Raw genomic sequence first — 24,346 nt, 5'->3', positions numbered from 1 at the left:
AAAAAATGGAAATGAAAATGTTCAGCAATGAAGCACATCCGTTCAATTTCTGGTGTGGAAGATATAATTTTGGGACCAGTCGATACTTAAAATTAGGGTTCTTAGGCTTAATAAAGCTTTAGATATTCCTGAATTATTATTTATTTTATGCTACTTTACTTTTGTGTCTTGCTAGAGTTAAAAATGTTACCTTTGGCCGAAGCGTCGGATTGTATGAATATGTATGATATGTATGATATGTATGAATGTGGGAAACACATATTCCCAAAACATGCTCCACTAAAATTCAACTATTTTTATGTGGTCGCTTTCTTAGGGATACTTCAATTTTTTATGTGCGAAAGTCTACAGTCAAGCATTGTGCAGACATGTCATTGGAATTTAAAGTTATCTCGACGATGAAACAGTTGGTGTAGGGTTTAAGGTTATATTTCGCACTCCCATGACTCTAACATCAATCAAGAAAAAAAGTAGAACAGTTAGGCCAAAAGTGCAATTAGTCATACATTTTAAAATTGTAATTTTTAATGGTACTTCTTTCTACTCATTTTATGGACAAAAAATTCTTATTCGCAAAAAGTAGTAATAATTACACAGTTCAACAAAATGTGGTCGTATTTTATCTCAAAGAAGTGCATTTACAAAATTTTTCTAGCACGTCTAGTTTTTGATAAAAAGCCTGTCGAATTTCGAAAAATGACAAAAATTGGACGTAAATAGTTGTACCGGAAAAAAATACGTACTAATGAAACTTCAATTCATATGATGGGGAGTATTTTTGGACCTTGAAAAGCGATGATAATGCGATCCACAAAAACAAATTTAGAGGATTTTATTCCAGTACGCGTAAAGTGTTAAGAGACAAAAGACTTTCTAATGATGAATCTGGGATATTGATTTTTATACTTTTCAATGAGCATGAAATGGTATTATAACTTTGGTCCGATGTTTGTATGTACCAGAATAAAAAGAGATAGACCCATTCAAATGTATACTTAATTGATCAGCCCGACGAGCGGAGTTGATTTAGCCATGTCCGTCTGTCTGTCTGTCCGTCTGTTTGTATGCAATCTAGTCTCTCAGTTTTCGAGATATCCGGATGAAATTTGGTAGGTGGGTGTATTTTTATAATGAATTAATCATTTGTCGAAACCGGAAGAATAGGACCAATATACACTTATAGCTCCTATACAACTGATTGTTCAGATATGAGATTTTTGCCATAACTTCTTCATTTATGCAGCTGGGAACATGAAAATTCGCACCGTTTTCACTCATTATTAACAGAATACTTACAGTGAAAATAAAGAAAGATCGGCTCACTATAACATATATCTCCCATACAACTTATTGTTCAGTTATGAGGATTTTCGTTACAACTCCTCCATTTATGCAGCTAGAAACATGAAATTTTGCAGTACTTCCACCCATTATCAAAAATATACCTATAGTGAAAATGGCGAAGATCGGGTCGCTATAACCAATTACCTACATACAACTAATTGTTCGGATATGAGATTTTTCGTTATAACTCCACCATTTATTCAGCTAGAAACATTAAATTTCGCACTATTTTCACTCATTATCAACAGAAAGCTTACAGTAAAATGAATAAAGATCGGGCCGCTATAACCTATTGCTTCCATACAACTGATTGTTCAGATATGGGGTTTTACTGTAAAACTCCTTTATTTGGACAGCTAAAACCGATAAATTTCGTAAGCTATTTTATAAATAATAATACAAAGTCTACTGAGAAAATCGTCAAAATCTATGCTGTATGAGCTTTAGATATGATTTTTAATATATGTATCTCCTCTATATATGCATGCTGTGAATATATATATAAATTTTTTCAGATGCTCATGAAAGGTATGAAGCCTTCGACATAGCCGAAGACAGCGCTGCTCTTACTTGTTTCATGTTGATTTCCTTATGAAATCACTTTGTTTTAAAATAAATCCACAGATTGATGTTTTAGTATTTGTGGGAAAACAAGTGCATGCTATTTAAGAACTGATTTTTTGTTTTTTAATTTTTCGTTCATTTCTAATTAACTCATCGACATAAGGTAGAATCCATCAGACAAATTGGATTTTCATTTATTTAGACGTGTTTCTTTTCACCGGAACGACTACGTACAAATTCTATTTAACAATTTTTTTTTTGTAAATTTGTCATTTTTCGACATTTTAATCGTTTTTTTAAATGCACTTCAAACCAGCAGCAAAAAATCCCGTTTTTTTTTTTAGATAACATACAATCAAATTTTGTTGAGCCGTGTTTTTCTTGACTTCAACCCTTAACATACAAATGTTTTTCCAAGAAAGTGCACATATATGCACAGTTTCGACTCAAAACCGAAATAACGCATATGAAAAAACCCAAGTAATGCATACATGCACAGTTTCGGTTGAAACCGAAATAATGTCTAAATGCACCGTTTCCATATGCAAAATTTCTTTGCACTTTGTACCTTGCACTTTGAAATACAATTAGCGGGTTGATCACGAGACTTTGAGAGTTAATACAAGTAATTGACAATGATCGGATCTAACCCTCCTATTATGAATTCGTACGATGCACGATAAACGCTTGCATTCTGTTATTCTCTATTACGAATCGATGTTGCCGTATGAAATTCAATAGTTAGTGTAGCTAATATATGCTGGTTCACAATAAAAAGTGAACAAAAACTACAGCCGTTCACAACAGTACATCTATCGGGCGTAATATTAAGAAGAGCTCTATGGCACATAAATCAGCTGGCAAAACTTTCTCCTAGTCCAGCAGCTCCTTACCTTCTGGACTAAAGGTTTAAACTCTAACCTAGAATTCAAAAGGAACAACTACATATCGCTAGCTTATGCAGAGTGAAAATTTTAAAATTTTGCAGGAGAGTATATGGACACCTGAGTGGAAGATCGACCTATCTCGGCAGCCAGTTTGAAAGTGCCCCGTCTCAGAAAACCTTTCAAGAACGCCCTACTTCAGAACTTTATTGAAAAACACCCTATTTTAAAATTTTGTTGGAGAACGCCCTATTTCAGCTGCCGATTCAAAAACACCCCATCTCAGTACATTTTTAATATATTTTCAGTTGAAATAGGACGTTCTTTAACCAAATTCTGAAGTAGGGCGTGCTTGAAATAAGTTTTCTGAGATAGAGCGTTTACGAACTGGCTGCCGAGATTGGTCGATCTTCCACTCAAGTGTCGATATAAGGTTTCGAAAACATTTTTTTTTTGTTGATGAACTTTTTTTTAGTTTTTGGGACTTATCAAATTTCTGTGGCTATTCTGGACTTCAATAAACTTGCGCATCGCTGAATAGAATTGGTTAGAAATAAAGCAATACTTAGATTTTTTTGGTTAGGATGCTTTTTCAGTTGTTCTTTTTTCCCGCTTCCAAATATAATTTTGCAGAAAAAAAAGACTCAGCAACTTTTCACTCCATGCCAACGATATGTTGCTGAAATGTCCACCATGGCTTCCTATAGTAGCACGAACCCCAGTGGTTAAATTAGCAATCACGCTGCCTCATAGGTCCAGATGAATTTGAGCGTTGGAAGTTTGACTACCGCTTGATGCTTTTGGACCTAAAATACACCACATGTCAAATTTATAAGCGCACCACATGTTGACAAGTTTTAATAATTTATTTTTCAGTTATTTAATGTTAGTTATTTTTTATAAAAATATAGTTTATTTTTAACAAAAATCGTATAAATCAAAATTTCGATCTTTGTGCAATGTTAAAAAAAAATGTAAACAATCTTTCTCTAAAATTTCAATTATTTTTGTTAGGTATCTTAGAAAGTTTATAGTAGCTATTACTTAGCGTTGATGTTTTGCATTTTTTTATTGAACATTTTTCGTTTAAAGAATAAACTGTGTTTAAAACAAATGCATAAATTTAAATAACCAAAAAAATGTAATGTAATTTTGACACGGATTGTACTTATGATTTGAAATCTGAAACCAATTATTTTTTATTTCTTTTGCAACAAAAAAAGTACGTATAAAACATCAAAAATTATTTTAATGTAGAACATTTGAATGCAAATACAATTTTCACAGCTATCACTTCATAAATTTTCGCAGTTATTTTCGCATTCGATACACATGTTAACATTCACTTTGACTTGTGCTCGTGTTTTGCATTTTTTTTTTTTTTTTTACATTTTATTGTTTTAATTACCATCTATGAAAATAAATAATCGCACAATGGTTTTACTTGTCATGTTAAATATGCACTTAATAAATTTCATTCACTATACCTACTTTTCGCACAATTTTTTTTCCACTCACAGTTTTTTTTTTTTAGCGTTGCGCTCAATTACATGTTGTTATGGTGATACGAGCCCTTATCAGTTCTCCGTCCAGTCGCCAATGCACACACGGGGCGAAAGAATGATAAGGGTACGAATGCACCGGTACCACCACACCAACAAACATACATACCGACATATGTACATAAATATGTAGATATTTTTTCATTAGTGCGGTTATGAATGCAGTAAAACACTTAAATAAATAATAAATATTACCGTTATTAACAAGTTTAACTGAAAATAGCCGCGCGCAAATACAACAAAATGCCTGTTGACAGTTGACATCCATCGACCAGCAGCAGCAAGCGGCAAGCAAAGTCAGAAGCAATGAAGAGCGGCGAGCGCGGTTGGTTGGTGGGAGTGTGCTTTTGTGTGTTGGAAAAAAATGGTGAGTTGTCTCTTCTGTGGAAAAATATGTAAGCAATAAAAAAATGGGTTATAAATGAATAAAACATTGAATTTTTTTAAGGTTCCGAGTGAGAATAAAATACTACAATAATTTTACTTTGGATTCACAGCAGCTGTCAGCCTGTATGTATATGTACATCCATCTATTTGCATACAGTACATACATTTGTGCGCATAAATAGAAGTGTTTACTTAAATTAATACCCACATACACACGTATGTACCTACATGCATATGAACGTCTGCGGATATGGATATGGGCACGTTTGGGTCTTTACTTTTATTTGTTTTTATAAATGAATGTACACATGTACATACATGCATACATACATATGTATGTAACTAGGTTGTCTCGTCGTATTTGCATACAACAGCACGCCAAATTAAATTCAATTACATATTCATGGCAACTGTTGCTCAGCCAAACTGTGAACGTAGTTGCCAACGGCCAGTGGTTTGCCCTCACTCACTTCATCCCATTCCACCGCCAGCATTGGACCAGCGGCAACAGTTGTGCTCTTGGTAATCGGGAGTTTTCATGGCGCTCGTTTTGCTGGTACTAGGTTGCTTCGGTTGCTCCATTTTTTTCGCTGTCCACACGCCTATTTCGTACAGCGCTTTGCATTGTCAATCATTTCTTTTTTATTTAATCAACATGGCAGCACTGGCAGCAAACAAACGAGCGACAAAAAGAGGAAAAAGAAAATTTATTTATTTACATAAAATATTTAGATTGATATTTAATGGGATGTGTGGGTACATACATACTTATATGTATACATATCTATGTAAGTCTGTTTATGTGTGCAAGTGAGCATAATGTGTAATCTCTTAAAACCCGCGCGCGCATTAAATTTATCTTTAACTGTCAATCAATCAAAATGGGCGTTTGAATGTTTTTCACAGACAAAATGGTCACTTGCGCATGTTTGAACAAATTGTCTGTCATTGGTACTATTATGAAATCGTTGGAAACAATTTGAAATGTTAAAAATACTTTATTTAAATATGCTATGTAGGTATGAGAGAAAATAAATATTATCGGTGCTAGTTACAAGTAGTAAAACATTTTGTAGACATATTTAAAATTTTATGAATATCCGTATAATCCGGATATCCGTATAATCCGGATATGTGTTTGAAAAATCCGAATATCTGGATACGAAAATGAACAGATATTAGTAACCATATAACGGGTATCCGAATACAAGGATGGTCACAGCCCTATTCATAAATAAATACGAAAGCAAGTCCGATAATGGCATCTATCAATCATCGATATGGCATTTCAATATACGGTTTATCTTATAGGCTACATATAGGCAAATTTCGGTATTTTTCATGATGTTGACGGCAAGGTGCATATAAATTTCACTTACGATCAATAGAAATAGATACAAGATTGTCAACTGTGAACGACCACAAATAGAAGTTTATGAATCGGACAAGATATCTAAGCTGGAGGGCAGGGTCAGGGCATAACGGCAAAAGTCAAACTTCGGAAATATTTTCACACAGCTGGAATTTTGCTTCCTCTTATGGTTCTGAACAACATCCAAAAAGTCTAGAGTTTTCATTAGAATTATTAAACAGGAGATAAACGTTTTGAAATGCTGAAATTTAAAACTGTTGGCTTCAGGAATATTTTCGTGATTAAATGGATTTGGGATATAACCTACATATGTATGTGAGGGTCTCCAAGAATTCGATAGTTGTTTCTTGGCCTAAATACTATGCATGCATTCATATGTTTGTATGTGCATATTTATATTATTATTTTATTGCTGTTGTATGATAGTAACTTGAAATAATTGGCCAATCCTAATGAAGATGATGTATACATTTTTAAATGATATTCCTTCTCAAAGAAAATTTCTGCTCGAATTGCATTTCTTTCTTAGCTAACTTATGGGCCATTCAAAAGTGTCATACGACCGAGAAACAACCGGACGGGGCTGGTAATAAAGCACAGCCGCGAACGGAGTGCTTCGTATACCGTGGGAGCTTTTGCAGCTACTCGGCATTGCCCGGCTGGTGGCCCTCTCGTGCGACAAGTGAGGAATAAAATATATGATTTATTTTGGAACGAATTTCCGTCATCCCTTGTCAAGTTTGGTGTGCAGACAAACCGGTTTCGGCATTGTGCCATCTTCAGTATCATTTTTCGTTCTAAAAATATAATATATAATATAATATATGTTAAGTAATCCTCTAAAAAAGACGAAAGAAGCATGAACTTCTTCCGAACTAGATTTCTCCTAGATCAGAAAAAGCCCACCACAATGAAGACTCCAATCACACCTATCAATCTTAATACCCTGGTATCTCTGGTATAAAAGCTAGTTCCTCTTAGCTGAAAATTGAACAAGCTACCCACAGGCACCACAAACACCAACCGTCCTCGAGTAGTAAGCTCACCACCCGGATTTCTAAAGAATGGCACAGATTCAGCTTTTTAAGATAAGATAGGGTCAATAAAGCACTTCTCTAGACAGATCACCAGGACTTTTTTTGCAGCTTTTTTAATACGAGTCTTTCCACAAATCAACCCAGACTATTCAAGAAAAAGCTGTTGTAGTTTTTTTTTTGTAAGCTCTTCAATTTGATTTTTATTTGGTTTGCTCACAATGGACTATTATTGAGTGAATTTAGTAATCACTAGTTTTGTTGTAAATAAAATTAGTTTAAAACGAACACGAAGACAATTTCTGACGCGAATTCGAAGGTGAAGATAGATGTGCATACGGGGACGAACACAATACGATCGCGAATATCAACGCGAATGGAAACACGAATACGAAGACGAATTCCAAGACGAATACGAGAACAAAAAAAAAGATGAATATGAAGACGACTATGAAGACACGAAAATGAAAACGAATGCGAATACTATTACGAACACGAATACGATGATGACTGCGAAATCCTATACGAAGGCATATCTATACGAATACAAAAATAAATGCGAAGGCAAACAAAAGAAGATTACGAATACTGGGACGAATACAAAGATGAAGATGAATACGAATACGTTTATGGAAGTGAATACGGAGAAGAATACGAATACGAAGACAAAGTCGAAAAAACGGTCATTGAAGGCAAAGGCTAAGATTATGTATTTGTTTCTTTTTTTTCTTGTTTTAGCATCTTCCTTCCATTCGTTTTTATCTTTTCCCGGTCAACGTTCCCTGCTGTGAAACTTAGAAGTAAGTACATAAAATTATATTTTTTAATGTAAAGAAATTATGTATTTATGAAAAATTTACTATGTACGCACGTTCATTAATATGTATCAGCATTTTTGTTTGCAATAAAAAGTATTTTTTTTCCCTGTCAGAGTCAATTGTTCGTTTAATCACTCAACCAATAAACCCCTTATCCCCGATTTGCTGCTTATACTGCATGCATATTTACATACATACGCAAATAGCTGAAGCGCGGCGAGCGTCAAAAGATAATTACATTAAATTTTCTCCTTTGTCATGCGCTTTTCACAACTTTTAATTAAACATTTTTATTGCAAAATAGGAAAAAACAGTTTTGCTGTCACACACACACTTGCACATTAAGCTTTCACCTACTTGTGTATATATAGGTTTCACAATTATTTTTGCAGCTTTAATTGTTGTTTTCACATAGCTCGTGTAAGCGGAAAGATGAAAAAACAGAAAAACTTGCTTTGGCAGCAAGTAAAAGTATGCAGCTGAGCCAAAAGTGCAACAACACGTGCGCAAAAGCTCACAGCGAAGAGAAATGATGCAAATATTTATTTATGCTGTAGCAAAGGGAATAAAATAATTACGTCAGTATAGGTGTGTTTGTGTATACAGAATGAAGACACATAAAGTCATATAAATAAAATGAATAACAATTAAAATTCAACAGTTAGTTGTGGAACGCAGTGGCGTAAATTTGAGAGCGCTGCAACAAGGGGACTTCCACAGATTACAGACGTGCACAGTTTCTTATTAAAATGTACCGAGGCAGTTGTTTCATGTTAAATTAGTAGATGAGTGCATAGAAGGAAGAGGGCATACGCCGGTCAAACTTGCACAGATAACTATAGGCGCTTCTATAAACTTTGCTTGTTGTTGTTTACTATATGTATGTTGTATACTCACACAGTTCAATAGTGATCTATTAGATATTAAATCGCTTAAAATCTATGCACAGTACTCTGATGCTGTTAAAACTTGAACTGAAAGGAGCGGTGGTCTAGTCATGGGAACACTCTGTACTCAATTACAGGCTATAGTATTTGTTACTGATTTTCAATAGAACACTTCGAAACAGCTTTTTAAAAAAAATAAACTATTGGTAGATTATTATGTGGCTGACCCACGTATGAATGAAACTTCGACTCCGAACGGTGATTGTATTTTTGTGAGAAGCTGATTTTCATGGCAGAAATACGCTCGGAGGTTTGCCATTGACAGCCGAGGGGCGACCTCGCCTAATAGAAAAAAATTTACTGTTTATTATTTGTTGGTGTTGTTCGGAAACTGCGTTCGAAACCAGGCCATGCGAAACCATGCATGAACCACATGCTTTAACAAAAACCATATAAATCATAATTTTAAACTTTGTATAGAATTTAGAAAAGTTCTAAAAATTTTTATCCAGTTAACAGGAATATCAAATTTTAGTAAAATTAGTGCAAGTTTTGAGTGGCTAAAAAATCGTATTGCTTTTTAATATTTTGTTTCCTTTTGTTGAAGGCGTTTTGCACTTGTTTCCATATAAACATGAATTTTTTGTGGAAGAATATGCGTAAGATCTTTTGGCAAAAAAATAAAAAAGTCATCGCCATTTTCCTAAATTTCGCTATTTATGTGAAAAAACCCGCAAAAGCCGCAAGCAAAAAAAAAATTATTAAAAATCAATGTGATTTTTAAGCCGCTCAAAACTTGCAGTCCTGTTAACTGCATACCCAAAAAATTCAAAAAAAAAAAATCTGGATAAAAAGCTCGGAATTTACTTAGATAAAAATTTTTCTAAATTCTGTATAAAGTTTGAAAGTGTGATTTATATGGGTTTTGTTAAAGCATGACTCATATTTTTATAAAAAAATATCAAAAAAATTGTGCTTGAAAAATATTGTAAATATTAAAAACCAAACACCATTCATCCGTTTTTGACCGCAACTGTATAAATATACAGTGGTGAAATAAATAATGTATACTTTTTATTTTACCAGTTTTGGCTATATTTCCTTTGCTTATTCGCTGTTTCATATTTTTTTATAAAAGTATAGTGCGTTATATATATAACGCGCACCATATATATATGCATTTCAAACATTGTAAAAAAATTATTAAAACTCAACAAATTTTACCAAAATCCCCCAAAAATTTGAAACTTTTTATTTAGAGTTTTTAGAAAAATTTAGAAAGATTTTTTTTGAAAAATTTGGGTACGCAGTTTTATGGCCCATTTAGTAGGTCAAAGTGCAAATCGCAAGGCGCTAGAAAATCGCATTTATTTTTAATAATTTTTTGGCTGACGGTGTTGTGCATTTTCTTCCGTATAAAATATGCTCGACCATGCTCAAATGTCTAGCAACGTCAGCAAAGAAATTTATTTAAAATCAAATTTAATGGGTAGACCCAAAATTAAAAAAAAAAATCTGATTAAAAAGTTTGAAATTTATTGGGGATTTTTGAAAAATTTGTTAATTTTTTATTGAAATGTGGATATGGTGCGTGTTATATACTGCCCTAGACTTGTATAAAAAAAATATTAAACATCGAATAGACAAAAGTAATATAGCCAAAACTGGTCGAAATAAAAATGTCTAATATTTCTTCCACCACTGTGTGTATGTAAGTATGAGTTTACACTTATCCGCTGTATGTAATTTGAGCACTCTAGAGGCGGCTCTTGCGGTTAAACGGCATTGAGGCAACTAATTTTTTTTATTTTTTTATTAGCTCGTGAAAAAAATTTTGACTACAAATTATTCTGCAGCAATGTGAGAATTTTAAATTTCCATACCTCTTTTTAAGGCATACAAACCCCGGGCTGCAACCACTTCAGCGGTGCTGTGGAATGCCTGCTGTGCTTTGTTTCCTTCTTTGTAATATACGTACATATATGTACATACATATGTATTTCCATTATTATAATTGTTTTGTTCAAGTGATTGCGTAATGCCTTTGTGGTTGCCGAGCGCATTGATCGTTATTTCGATTTTTATTTTTGAATAGCTTTCCCATTTTTAAATTATTCTTTTGGTGCCAAAAGATCTGAATTGTAAAATACGCGGCTAAGCGGTAATGTTGACATATCTATGCCCTAATGAGAAACACATCGGACGCCGCCAATCATTTAATGAATAATAGATTTCGGAATATAAAATAAAAGTGGAAAGTGGTGTTATGGCCTTCAAACACTTACTGAGACGAGCATAGAGAGGGTGCTGAAATAATAGTCAAGTAAACTGAAGATAACCCGAATTTTTATTTTTATAGTTGCATTGCAAATTTTAAGGGAAGCAGGATGATCCGTTTATACATATATTGAAATACTTGCAATATATACATATATATGTACATATACATATGTATAAATATGTACATACATTTTCACACTTAATACTCTAAGCGTTGCCACAAGCATTCAGTCAGTTGCGTTTGCATGCACCCTGTGCAGCTCATTTCTTCTTCTTTTCGCATGAAACTCGCTTACCCTGCCAGGCGTAAATGCATAGCATCTCGCCGTCTACGCATGCGTGCCTTGTTGCCTATTCAAGTGCTTATGCATTGAAATATGTGCGCTTGTTTGTACATACATACATATGTATGTGCACGTTTGAGATCCTTTATTTGCCGTGTGTTTGCTGTCGAATCAACCACATTGAGAGTTCGTTCATGCGCATGCGCGGCACAGATTAACAAAGATTTTGATCAAAAGCAGTGCAATTAAATGGTATTTTACTTGAATGAATAAAACACACAACAATAATGGAAACTACGAGTACATTTATGTATATAATGAATCTCAGAACAATAAATGAATTCAGTCGGGGAATGCAGGTATTTTTCAGGATCAATAAATTTTGCTGTTGCTAAATGCAATTGAATTCTCGAAAAAAAAGGAACGTCATAATGATGATGATCATGTAAATCATTACGTTTCGACATAAAAGTGCATACATTTGCTGTGTTGATTTTCTACAGCACGTAGTAAAGATAAGTAGTGATCCTATATAGAGGTAGGTATAAATAAAAAATATAAATAACTATTTTTAAGTTAAAGGAAAACATCTTATAAAACTTCATTAGCTTGTTTCATATTTATAGTCCCCTGCATTCGCAGAAAATTTACTTGACATAGTGGCCTTGAAACCGTTTCAGGTTAAATTCTACAAAACGACCTTCCGTGAAATTGTAGCAGTTTTTTAGGTATATATCTAAAAACTAATTTTTTGTACTTATTTTATGGTGGATAGCAGTATGTATGTATGGGTGTTGTAAAAAATAAAATATTCGTTATACATTCCCTCCGAGACTTTCTCTTTGGTCTAAGTGGAGCCTTCGGTCAATAAGTTTTACTAATAAAACCATAAAGCGCGACCTTACTTCTCACACGTAAAAAAATGTGTGTTTGTTTCTTCAGTAATCGTTGAGTAGGTGGCTCCAAATCTGAAATCTATGTGGCAGCTAGCAGCACAGTGTTCTCGTAAGAATGAAATGTTGCCAAGTCCATTTTTTTTCCAATTTTACAGGGGAAGAAAAAACTTCTTATAAAAATTGCATTTTCAAAGCAAAACAAAACTTCATACGAACACCCATATTTTTTACGAGTTAAAGTTAAAAAAACAAATTCTACTTAAGTTTATTTCTGTCATATTTTGTAAGAAATTATGCGACTTATAGTATTTTAGCCAAATGGAGGACTAGAAAATCCCAACTGACATACATATGTACATATATACAATTCAACGATTTTTTTCTAGTTCCCTTAGGGAAAGTCATATAATTTACACTGACACACAACTTTTAACACATCATAAATATCTTTTACTTTTCTATATACGAGTATATAGTATTCATATAACGAAGAAAAAGTGGCCGATCTGTTGCATGGAAATGCATAAATAAAATGGTGGTTTGCAATTTCGTTGCCATAAATCAAAAATTTATGCGCAAACAGTATCGTTGGTGCATAAAAGCATATAAAAACCTATGTAGCTGTGTACGTGCGTGCATGTTGTATGTGTAGCACAAATACACATGAAAAGATGAAGGAATGCAGAGGCATGGGAAGCAAGTAATACCTAAGTACAGGCGCGTATTATCCCAGTGAACCAAAGCTGCAGACTTTTTCAATATTTTTGTTCTTCTAAATGCATAAATATGTAAAACTGCCACACATTAACTCGAGTTCTACCACACCAAAAATGGCGTTTCTAATAATTGTTATCATCTGGCGAACTCTTGCTGAAACTAAAAAAATCACGCAATAATTTTTTTGACAGGCAGACGAATTGGTAAGTACCTGTAAGACTTTATTTGCCATAAACACTTGCTGCGAAGACGAGTTTTTGAAAGCATCGAAAATTGTCTCTGCCATTACCCGCTTTAGGTCAAACTGAGCTCGACGAGAATCTCCGTTTTAGCGATTTAATTATAAAACAAACTGCGACAGATCCGCTAAAATTAGTTTTACATTTCCAAATATTCCGAAAATTATTTTTTAATGGCTGGAATTTAAGGTCCTATTTATATTTAGAAGCTTACTAAACTTATGTATGTTTATTGGGTAACCTCAAGCAACACATGAGTATGTACATAATTATATATAATAATGTGTACGGGGAGGTGCCATACATAATTTCTCAGCATCTATAACCGCAGAATCAGTATCAAAAAATTTCTTAAAAAGCAAAAATCCAGTAAAGTATACAACTTTCGAAATTTATCTCCAACGTTGACCTATTTTTTTAACGCCAGCACCCAACTTAGTCATGTGGGTACTTACTTAAATATGTATGTACATTAGGTTGGTCCAAAATAAATAAAGTTGGAATTTTAATGCTCTCACCCCCTAGGATTGTTCTATATCGAAAAAATATACCCCTATTTATTATTTTGAAATCAAAAAATATTTAGAGGTATTATATATGGAAAAAAACAACTTTCCTAGGGTGTGAGATCATAAAAATTCTGACTTTACTTTTCACATGCATTTTGGACCACCCTAATGTGCATTCGATGTTAAATGTACATTGTACAAACATATCTGTACAAGGTATGGATATGCCAATTTATGCAAGCAGTATATTGATATTTGCCTAAATTTTTCGCGCCATTTTTATCTCCACTGCTTTTGCAGAGAATTTTGTGCCATTATTTCCACACTCCTCTTACAAAGTCATAATTCTTTCATGTGCCGGACACATGTTTTTAATCTGACTCTTTAGGTTGCACTAGCACACAGACATAAAATGAAATATTTATATATATGTATATGTATGCATGTGAATATGTACATACATATTTCCATTAGGATGCATCGCCAAAAACAAGTTGCGGATTTTAAACCGGAATTATAACACTTGTTATGCTTTAAGACTTCCGCCAAAATATTTTGGAAAACTAAATATTAAGAATAACGTGAACTAAGTAGACCGATATGAAAATACTTCCAAAAAATCTCATTATTTTAATTCCGTTGATAAAACTTTTGAACATTTTCATGCAGAACTTTTATGCTTAGCTCTTTTTTCATCTGAGATGATTTAAAAAAAAAGATATATTTTAAAAACTAATTTAATTTATGAAAAAAAAATAATGATTTTTGGAGGTATATATTTTCAAGCTCGTCCAGCTCAATCTTTGGGCGTAATTCTTAAAATATAATAAATTTTATATTTACGATGGAAAAACTGTACCAATTATTTTTTTGTATAGATAGTACATTGAGTGCAGCACTCTAATATACAAACGTAACAAACGCATGGTAAATTGGAATGTGTAAATTTTAGTAAAATGCGAAAATTTCTGCAATTGAATTGAACAAAAGTTCCCCATAGCCGACTTTAGTGGCATTTACTCCAATCCGTTAAGTGTTTGTAATTGGAAGTTGGCACTTCCTACTTCATTCCTCCATTGATCCTTATTTTAGTTGCAAAATCGACACTACACCACAAAATATCTCATTCGACTGCACTGTACCTCCGCATTTAGGGTCGCCCGGAAGTCAACTGTAACACAAGCTCACTTTTGAGAATTACTAACCTTACGCTCAAACGTTTCTAGCACAACAAGGCAAAAATGGCAAAGTATTAGTAAAACTGTGAAAAAAGTACGTTTGTTCATTGCTTATAAATTCTTCCGGCAACGGAAGTGAAAGACTATCTACTCCCTGTGCAAGCGAATGAATTTGCACAGAGCGAGAATGTAGAAAAAAGATCAGTAAATCTAAGAATGAAAAGAGTAAAAATGTCAGTGTAAAGGCCAAAGAAGAAAACAATTAAAAAAAAAATGCTAAGCTTATTGCATATTATGCCGGACAAAGCATGAAAATGCTAAGCGTAAAGTGACTTCGAAGCTTTGCAGCGAAACTATGTTGCATTTTTCATATTCATATTTTTGCTTATACTTTTTTTTTTGAATTTATGAAGTTTTTTGCTTTATGTGAACGGAGGTTAAGTGAATTTGAGAAATAATCTTTTTGGGACTTCCTGTAATGTAGCTTGCTGTACATGCACATACATACATACATATATAGCTGCGTACATATGTGAATATCTCTATTCGTATACAGACTTATTTCGCTAAATCGAAAACTGCCCAGCAGGAAAAATAAGCAATGAAAGGAGCTTTTTGAAGCGGTAGGCCTTTCGTGTTCCATGCCTTACTCATTACTTCTTTTTTTTTATGAATGAGCAGATTTTATAACTGCGTTAAGCTCAGCCTGGTTGTCGCTGAAAATGTGTAAAAGGGCAACAAAGGGCGCCAAAGCATCGCTTTATCTGGGAATACTGGCATTTAATGCAAATATTTGTTTCACTCGCGTAAAATTAGATGCTAAAACTTTTCAAAAATACATCACGTGTGTATGTACCATCACTCTTTGTGGCAGCAAGCGTTGAACATTTCCACACTAACACTCGCACAATGCACTTAGGCAAAAAAGCTTTTATCGCAAAAATTTCTATGAGCATGTTTGTCGCATAACTGTGTAAGTATGTATGTATGTGCATAGGTTCAGTCTTCATACGAACGAAAAAAAAAACAAGAACAATATTCAACCGTATACAGTCCAACCACAAACCACAATTTTTGGTGACCCTCAGCGACAGCTCGCGCCCTTGTCGCCACACCCAAAAGCGGCCAACAGCAAACAACATTGTTGCGCTTTTATGACCAAATGAAAATAATGGCCAAACAAAATGTTAAAATGGCTACTTTAAAGTGCCACCAGTCCAGCGTGGCCCCCCCCGCCACTCAACACATGCATGCAAATGTACACACACACACGCACACATTCACAAGCTTTATTGCAAAAACAAGCATTTTGCCAGCCTTTTGTGTTTTGAGTCGAAGCCTTATCGATGAAACAAGCGCTCGCTTGTCTGTCGAGGGTCCACCAGGTGCGATTGTATGCCCTATGGTCCATATAAGCAACAACAACAATAGCAACAATGGCGTGAAAGTAACAACAAAAATGGCTGATAAAATTATTCCTGTCGCTCGTGGCTAGCTATCGAACTAACGGTTATGTTTTGTCGCATGTGGCTTTTAAAATGTATGAACATGGTTAGGTGAGCTTGTGATTGTATGTATGAGTATTTGTACATATACATATGTATGCATGTATGCTTTCAAATAACAATAGCAGTAAAGGAGTACTGAAGCGACAGAAATAGTTATTAAAAATAGGCGCTAAAGCTTTGGTGGCTCATACAACTTGCCTATTTGGCTGAGAAAAAAAATTGCTTCGAAAATTGTGTTGACATGGTAAGCACAGGAGGGCAGACATACATATATACTTGCATTTGCATGTAGACTCACGCTCGCCAATAAATACAAAAAACCATATCGTGTAAAAACTTAAAAGGTTTATTGGGAGTAGAACGATTTCGATAAGCGCCAGTAGTGCCTATTAATAGCATATTCGATGCTCAATGGCCTTTTGTTGTGGTGATTATAAGGTTGTTAACACTATTAGCATATCGGTCGAGTAATGAAAGTATACATTACATATATAAAATTATGTAGACATAACTAAATGCCAGGCAGGTAAGATAAAAATTTACAGCATTGGAAAGTCATTCTTAAGGATTTTTTTTAAATTTATTAAAATGTTAGAGAATAAGCTAAGGAGTTCCGTTGGAAAAGCAATACATATGAAGACTGTAAATAAAAAATTTGCAGTATAATTTCAATCCAATAATTCGGAAAATTTATATGCCAATCAAAATTTTAAATAAAATTTTTTATTACATTTACAAAATGTCTGTTATTAACGTTACGTGTGCTTCTACTTTATTGGCTTTGTGACAGCCAAGTCCAATAAACACACCAGTTGTTGTTTTTATGTACCAAATGACGCTATATTTTTACTACACAGCTTTTAAGCGTATTACACTATTCATTTAATTGAGACCTCTATTTATTTACACTCAGTAACTTTGTAATAAAAACTTTGTAGAGGCAAGTTTGCAATTCCATTTTCAAAAAAAAAGCTCTTTGCTATTTGCTCTTTGCGCATTCTCGTTGTGGTTTTTTTTTTTTTGGGCATAACACATGGTGTTGATTTCTTCCTTACTTCTTACTGTAGGTAGATTAAGGTAGCCCAAAACGGTTTAGTATCGATCCCAAAGCTTTAAGGAATCATCGGTGATAAAAGCAGTTTGTGCCAAATTGGAAAATGAAATGCGATTTAAAGTACAATAGGGTAAAAAATGGCACGGTTCGAGCCAACTTGGCAGCCCTGCATATATTAATTTCTTTATTGAAAATAGCGATAAGATTGAGTGTTTTCTTCAGAATGATATTGCCCGAAAGAACAACGCGTACGATGAGGAGTGTCAAGAAACTGCAGGGAAAAAAGATGTCACCTGCAGGGCAATGCTGCGGCGAGGCACAACGCGAGCCATGTGTGATCATTATAGAGAACTGGTGAGAGAAGCGAAACGTATTTGCCGCAATAAGAAGAGAGAGCCCAAAACACGTGAGTGCGAAGAGCTTGAAACGTAACGAAATTATTTTGATATGTTATTTTCGGCCATGAACAAAACGAAATCAATTCATATACTAGTTTGTTGAGCATCCCTGATCGAAAGTTTATTCACCTAAATTCTCGGATTTTTGGAAAAATTTGAGGTAATTTTTTCTGCTGAATTCTTTCTCTTGGCAGACAAACTGATGTGCTGTGTATGTGTCTAGGGTACTCTCAATTTAGAGCACATAATATTTATGTATATACTATACATACATACGTACATATATCCCTTTACACTCCCTATATACTCAATCTTTGTACTCAATTTGAATGAACACATTACAAATGGATACATTTGCACATACTACATACATTTTTATTTTCTGTTTGAAATTTTCAACTTGTGAAATTTGGCTTCCCTCGCTTTTCGCAGTGCAGACCATTGTCGTTTGCCGAAAAGTGTTTATGAATGAAATCCCCACACTGCCAGCAGCCAAAAGATCTGCAAATATAAATAAAAGAAAAAAGAGAATATGATTATAAAATAAATATAAGTATAACAGTCATTAATTTCTAAATAATTCGTATACTTTGTTGGGGTGCTGGCGAAGAAAGGAATATCGTCACCTGAAATGCAAAACGACGTAACAACATCGTAAATGAAATGGAAACAGTCGTGACAAATATTTTAATTTTTTTTTTTTATAAAATGTTGTGGGGAGTTGTAATTCGATGAAATCCATGATATAAATCAAAAAGTGAATTTTGAATTTTTTAGTCGTTATGACTTTTTGCATTTCAACGATGATGTTTGTTACGTCTTTTTGCATTTCAGGTGACGATATGTAGTATATGAAAACAGCAAAAAGACGCTACATATGAGACACAGCTTTTGCGATTTTTCATTGAAATGTCATATGAAGAGCACATCTGTCATGCATACCCACACATACGTACACATGCATACATACATACATACATACGTATTTAGTTTGTTATGAAAATATTTTGAAATCATATTCTGTTGATGCGCACAGTGTTTGAGAACTTTTTGTTTTGCTTTATGTCTAAGTGTTGGCATTGTTTTGCTGAAAAATTTGCTTAATCGACAGATTTATGACCCTTTCCGCTCAGGCAAATTACTTTGATGAAAGATCTTGAATGGTATGCATTCCGAAACGGGAATTTACATGTGCATACACATACTTCATATGTATATATGTATATACATACGTAAGTATATATGTACATACATACGTAAGTATATAAATCTGTGTGTTTAGATTAAAAATGCTGGGTTGAGGGTAAATAACTTTCTAGAAGCTAGACTCAAAGAACTTAGTCTGTCATTTTATTCAGTAAAAGGAAACAAATGTCATAAATGTTTCATTAAAGCAGATTTAGTTAATAGTACAAATTGTAAAGCTCACGGTGCCAGTTATCAGTTATCGAATAACGCCTAAGATAAATTTAAAACTTCCGTAATCTAATGCTAGACGCTTTCACTTCTCGATGACTCGCTGAACTTTGCTGGATAACTCGGTGTATGGTTTTATACAATGAAGAACTCAAGGCCATCATAGGCCAGATAAAACAGACGGCTTTTAACGTCATTCATAGATAGACTTTTATATCCTTCATGGACTCACCTCGTGAATATCGGAATTGGAATGCAATGGCCAACTGTAGCAGAGGAAGAGGTTAAGCTGCTTCGTTCAAGTTTTGTCACTGTGATACAGTTGCGCTTTGTATAATGTATCCTAGTAGATTAAACTCACTGGCGCAAAAATGCGTGCATTTGTAGATATAAACCTATTAACACACTTTTGTCATAATATTTTCATAATACATGTATACCATACTAAACAACAATATGCTTTGATTGTATATAAAACACACAGTGACCCATACAAGTGTTCACATGTTGTTTTTAATATTCCAGTTAAACTTTTTTAGTTATTTTTTTTTTAATGAAAATATGGTTCATGCATATAAATCAAAATTTCAAACTTGGGAAAAATTTAACAAATTTTTATCAGAGTTTCGAACTTTTAATTTGAATCTTTAGAACATTTTTGATGCAATTTAAAAAAACTGGCGTTGATTTCTTGACATTTTTCTGCCAATATTGAAAAAGTGCAAAAATCCGTCAGCAAAAAAAGTATCAGATTCAACGCGACTTTTTAGCCGCTTGAAACCTCATCAGACTAAAATTTTATGCGCAATAAAGCTGCTTCCCCAAAAATTTTCTAACAACTCAAATTAAAAAGTTTAATTTCTCTCTTGAAAATTTGTTGATTTTTTTTAAATTTTGTATAAAGTTTGTAACCTCGATTTATTTAGTTTTGGTTAAAGCATAAACAATATTTTTATAAAAAAACGTTTCACTCGGAAAATATTGTCAATTTAAAAAAAGCACACTTGTTTGAGTCACTGTATATTATAAATAGCATTATTCGGCTGCCAACGGCAGTTTTGCAGACATGACATTGCAAAGTTTAGTTAACAACGACGAGAATATAAAATTTATGAGCAGAACCTTTGTCAAAGCCAATACAAGATAACGAAGGCAAGCGGGTGTGGGTGTTAAATGCTCGTGTCAGAGGCAAGAACTCAAGTGAACTGCATTTAATAAAATTACACACGCACGCACATATATACTCCAAATAGAAACACATTTATTTACATCAACTTATTGGTTACTTGGTACTCATACTTCGGTTAAAATAAACGAACGTGTCAATGCTTGTGTGTGTTTGTTTTTGCAAACATTTTGCAACCAACCAGCTGAGAGCTGTCACGCACTACGCTTACTAAGCTTACATGGGTATGGCATATGTCCGACTAATTTATTTATAGGATAGACAAGAAAACGACCACAAATGGGTTTGGGTAAATGAGGCTCTAATAATTTCGTTATGTTGATCGTTCATCAGGCGCATACACAACGGCATATACGACGAATGGACATACATAAGTATGTAAGTACTACCTTTTATGTAATGTAGATGTTTGAATAATTTGAAGAACATACATACGTACTTACATATATGTATGTGGATATACATATATGAACAGGCTATGTTTGCTTAAAATTTGTATTTTAACACTGCTCGCCTGTTGACGTACTGGAATGCCTTTGTTTGCGCAAATTTAATTAACCGAATCTGCTAATATTAATATGTACTAATATAATGGGCAAACAAAAGCATCGATATATTTATTTTTACATGCATACATATGAACAAATATATGTACATAAGGGTGCATCACTTTCCTTAAAAAAAAAATAAAATAAATCGGTACTAGTTTTCCATCGGAAATGTAAAAGTTATTATATTATAAGACTTTCGTCATAATATTTCCTAAAAATACAAAGATTAACGCTACTTGGATGTATTTGAAATATCTCCACAAATCGAGATTTATATAAATAAAAATTGTTTTTGGAAATATTTTTTCTAAAAAATCACTTAAAATGATAGATGAGTTCAAGCTTAAAAGAGCTACCTAAAATTGTTTGAAAATTTTATCAACGGAATCAAATCAATAAATTTATAATTTCTGTAAAAAACCCGCACTTTTTTTGGTGATACACACTAATGTACATAATATATTCAACTATGCCATTGCATCTAAATGTATATGTATGCAAGCAAATATATACTATATGTATGCAGATAATTATGCAAATAGGACTGCAATAACTATAGAAGGAAATATCTACATATATGTACATACAAACATATTTAGATCATGTGGGCATATGGGCATGTCAACTTGCATAGGCAGAAGTGCGGACAAATAGTGATTAACATATATGTAAATATGCAAGCAAATTATATAGCGGCGTGTGCTTTCTTGACCAACACATATGTACAAATGTTTGTATGTATACGTTTAGGTATGCTTTCAACTGGCTGCTAAATGCGTAACGTGCAAATTTGCACAAATTATGCCTAAATCATAATTAATATTTTAGATTACAATGTGACAACAAGTAGCAGCATTAAGCCCAGACATATGTACATATGAACATATGTACTCACTTGGATGTGAGTGAATGGTACAAGTATTTTACTCGTGAACAAACTTCTGCTTGAGTGCTCTTTTTTCTTAAGAAATTGATTGACTTTATCTTGGATGTCCACCAAAATATACTAATCCACGTAACGGTCCACGATGTTTCTACATAGAATGCCCCACAACTTATAACCGTGAACCGGTTAATCGAGGCCAAATTTTGAGCAGTCCAGCCAGCCTTTGCAACAAGGCCATTCCTAAACTCCCAAAGTCATCGATGGAATCGTCTTTTATCTCAGTAAAACGAGACTAAGGTTTTGATATCAAGAGTTCTTGCATTGAAAATACTTCTTTCAAAACTATATAGGTTTTTTAAAAATTTACTATGTGCAGGACTTTGAGACTGGCGCTCATATGTATCAGCATTATTGCAGTAATAGGTCGTTTTATGCAATATTTGTAGAAAACTTGTGGATCTTTCTTGGGATGTTAAAAAAATTTTAGAAATTTTTTCGGCGGCTCGTATTTATCTTCTTGGTATTTTTAAATATTTACGGAACCACATATTCATTTATTATTTTGATTGAGTGATTTTTGCAGGTATTTTCGGAATATCTGAGGATGTTTCAAAAATTTTAGCTTTTCTTCGAGTTTAATCCAAGAGAATATTTCGTATTGTTTTCAGAACTTTAAGGGATTTTTCGAGATTGTAGAGACCCTTCAGAGCACTTCCGTATTTATCGTGTTTAAATTTCGTAATGTTTTTGGTAACTTTCAAGATTTTTCAGGAACTTTTATTATTTTTTTTTTTTAAGGTTTGGAATATTCCTTCTTACATTGTGCGGTTTTTTCGGTGTACAAAAGTAGGCTCAAGTCAAGTTTGAAAAACGTATAGCCACTTTTAATGATTTTTATTATCTCAGCTATTTTGTTGATGGTAAATTTTAAGAAACAAATGTTGAAAAATTAACCCATTTTTGGACTTCTTTTTTTTACAAATAAATTTTAGGTTTTTGTTTAATATTTTAAAGATATGAATAGTGGGGAAAAATTAAATGAAAATTAAAGTAATTATAAAAAATATCCACTCTGATCAGCTGGGCTATTTTATTTTGTCTAGATTAATATTGTGTAGAAAAAGACCAAGAAGCTTTAGAAAATGTAAACTCAATTTCACATAAACCCTACAAAAAAAACATGAAACGGTAAGGGGATGATAGAAATATATACATATTAAAGTTTATTGGTATAGCAACTAATATCCCACAAAAATGGTATAACAATCTAAAATGCCAAAATGTTTGGTTTTTTAAATAATCTTTATTAATTTTAGCTACATACGTACATATGTACATATACACTTCTGTGCAAAACAAAAGCAGTAGTTTTACTTAGCCATTTTTTCACCATTCATTAATTTTAGATTTTTTAACTTTGTTGAATTTTCGCAAATTTTGCACAAAAAATAAATAAATTGTGCAAATTAAAAAGCACTGCTGTTATTTTGCACAGAGCTGTAATGTACTTACGCTCACATACTTACTTATGCATCCATCAGAACCAAACAAAAAAAAATTGTAATTAATAAATACTGGTTATTTTAACTTTTAAATTTAAAATGGCGCAAAAGATTTTATTGATGAAAATCAAATTAGAATGCAAAAGCGGTTAAGCTAAACATAACAGTGTGAAAGACCAGAACGCACACATATGTACAAACAATAAAACCATTTAACCACGAAGCAACAACAGGAATTAGTACTTTCCGCTGCCACCAGGTAATTAAATATGTTTGCATATAATTTTTTTTTCGACAGCATTTTGTTTGCTTTTATCGCACATTGTTGCTGATTGTTTACATCATTTCTTTTGTTTGCTATTCCGCTGCTATTATTATTTAATTTTCTGTCATTTAAGCATTATCGTTGCTAATTTGGGCTATTGTTTACAATTTTGTTGTTGCTTTCGCGAGCTATGTACGACGGCCTTTGTTTATTTTAGGTTCTAATTTTACAGTTCAGCAGATGAGCAAACAGACATAAAGTTGCACATATTTACATGTGTATGTATTTACATATATGTACATATGTATGTTTGTACCCACGCAGTTTGTGTTTGCATAATTAATATTACTAAATTGCAATAAATTTAGATATGAATCCGGGTCAAATTATGCGCTGGTGCATATATGTACATACGAGCACACACATATCTATGTACATTTTTATTTGCAGTTTATAAAGTTTATGTACATATCGTCGGTCCCTACGAAGAGTAGCACATTTCACTATTCGCGTGGAAGACTAGCACATTTCACTATTAGCGTGGAAGACTAGCACATTTCATTATTCGCGTCGAAAAGTAGCACATTTCAGATTTTTGCGTGGAAGAGTAGCACATTTCGTTATT

General features: G+C 33.3%; 1 long non-coding RNA gene across 3 annotated transcripts in view; it reads right to left on the bottom strand.

Annotated features, from left to right (window-relative positions):
* Nucleotides 1-4,408: 4,408 nt before the first annotated feature.
* The window catches only part of LOC118743344, a 54,838-nt gene continuing 34,900 nt past the window's right edge, over nt 4,409-24,346 (bottom strand). The window contains exons 3-4 of one of the 3 annotated variants that reach the window (XR_004993454.1): nt 18,287-18,416; nt 4,409-4,735 (exon numbers count right to left, since the gene is read on the bottom strand). This is a non-coding gene — a long non-coding RNA (uncharacterized LOC118743344). Of the gene's footprint in view, nt 4,736-5,234; nt 5,406-17,084; nt 18,417-24,346 lie in introns of those variants that run through there. The other 2 variants (XR_004993453.1, XR_004993452.1) reach the window with 2 other exon arrangements.

This window comes from Rhagoletis pomonella, unplaced genomic scaffold (genome assembly GCF_013731165.1).
Source record: "Rhagoletis pomonella isolate Grant_MI unplaced genomic scaffold, Rhpom_1.0 Rhpom_scaffold_00007, whole genome shotgun sequence".
In the NCBI taxonomy this organism is placed as follows: domain Eukaryota; kingdom Metazoa; phylum Arthropoda; class Insecta; order Diptera; family Tephritidae; genus Rhagoletis; species Rhagoletis pomonella.
The sequence above is the reverse complement of the archived record's forward strand: the minus strand, read 5'-3'. Positions and strand labels throughout refer to the sequence as shown.